This window comes from Amphimedon queenslandica, unplaced genomic scaffold (genome assembly GCF_000090795.2).
Source record: "Amphimedon queenslandica unplaced genomic scaffold, v1.1 AMPQUscaffold_5996_Cont22042, whole genome shotgun sequence".
Lineage (NCBI taxonomy): Eukaryota > Metazoa > Porifera > Demospongiae > Haplosclerida > Niphatidae > Amphimedon > Amphimedon queenslandica.
In genome coordinates this window covers 1-1,783 of record NW_003553709.1, presented here as the reverse complement: position 1 = coordinate 1,783, position 1,783 = coordinate 1, and the positions used below count along the sequence as shown (strand labels likewise).

At 31.7% G+C, this 1,783-nt stretch overlaps 1 long non-coding RNA gene across 1 annotated transcript; it reads left to right on the top strand.

Annotated features, from left to right (window-relative positions):
- Positions 1–46: 46 nt before the first annotated feature.
- On the top strand, positions 47–1,783 carry LOC109592201 (uncharacterized). Its single transcript, XR_002190228.1, has 3 exons — positions 47–212; positions 617–758; positions 1,758–1,783. It is a non-coding gene; the product is annotated as an uncharacterized LOC109592201 (long non-coding RNA).

Here is a 1,783-nt window from a genome sequence, read left to right as displayed (position 1 = left end):
ATGATGTCATCATTACATCATGTGATGTCATTGTCTATTTAATTTGTAGGAGGTTGATGCTCCTTTGAGCGATAAGACTGCCTCTACTAAACCAAAACCGGTTTCAAAACTCGACAAACAGGTTCAGGATTTGATTAATTTGATTTGTGACGTAAAGTCGATGGAAGAAGTTATAAAAGAAATGAAATATGACGTCAAAAAGGCACCATTAGGTATGTACATGTGCATGTAATGTACCCGGTAATTTTTTAATCATCTACATGTATTTTAATTAATTAATTATCAAATGCATGTACTTGTACATGTATGCTCAATTTTCCGTATCCAATTATTGTAAGATCGAAAGTGACCACGTGATGGTGTCCTTAATTTCACTTAATTAGAATATATATGGCATCATTAAATGTGGTATCATTAATTGACTGCTTTTAGTAGACATTTAATATCAAAATCTCCAGGTGGCTACTTGTACAAGTATATTGACCACGAAGTCTGTGAAATTAAGAACCACGAAACCTTCCACATTTACAATTTGTACATGTACATTTACAATTTGTACATGTACATGTACGTGACTACTTGTACATGTACATGTATGTCCTCTTTCTCTCTTTAGGTAAACTCACTAAGGCACAGATAAAGTCAGGATATGCAGCACTGAAGAAGATTGAGGGTTTAATACAATCTGGTAAAACTAGCGGGGACCCTCTCTTCAAGGCTTGTGATGAGTTTTATACAAGAGTACCTCATGACTTCGGGTAATAATCCACACAATATGAATTAGAATGCACTGTCTGTACTAAGAATAGAAAAGTTTTGATTCATATTAGCTCCCTAATTTGATGAAAGAAGCAAAGGCTATATAGCCCATGGTTTTTTCAAAAAATGGCCCAAAAATCACCCCAAATTTTTATTACATTTTCTGATACATATTGATGTCCTTATGCTGTGTAGAAAGTTTGAGCTGATTCTGACAAATATTTTTCAAGTTACAGCCATTTTAAGAAAATGTCAAAATTCTGAAAAATACCCAAGGCTATAGCCCATGGTTTTTTCAAAAAAATGGCTAAAAATCACCCCAAATTTTTATTACATTTTCTGATGCATATTGATGTCCTTATGCTGTGTAGAAAGTTTGAGCTGATTCCAACAAATATTTTTCATGTTATGGCCATTTTAAGAAAATGTCAAAATTCTGAAAAATACCCAAGGATTATAGCCCGTGGTTTTTTCCAAAAAATGGCTTTAAAATCACCCCAAATTTTTATTACATTTTTTGATACACATTGATGTCCTTATGCTGTGTAGAAAGTTTGAGCTGATTCCGACAAATATTTTTCAAATTACGGCCATTTTTAGAAAATGTCAAAATTCTGAAAAATACCCAAGGCAATAGCCCATGGTTTTTTTCCAAAAAATGGCTCCGAAATCACCCCAAATTTTTATTACATTTTCTGATGCATATTGATGTCCTTATGCTGTGTAGAAAGTTTGAGCTGATTCCAACAAATATTTTTCAAGTTATGGCCATTTTAAGAAATTGGCAACTTTTTGAAAAATACCCAAGGCTATAGCTCACAGTTTTTTCTAAAAAATGGCTCCGAAATCACCCCAATTTTTTATTTCATTTTAAATAATATTATTTTATAATTCTTACAGTAAATTGATGTTGGTTTATAATCATTATTATTATCAAGAGTAGATAATTAACTAATACTCATGTTATTATTTATATTTTTTGTTTACTCATTTTATAGTATGAGGAGACCTCCATTAATAACCA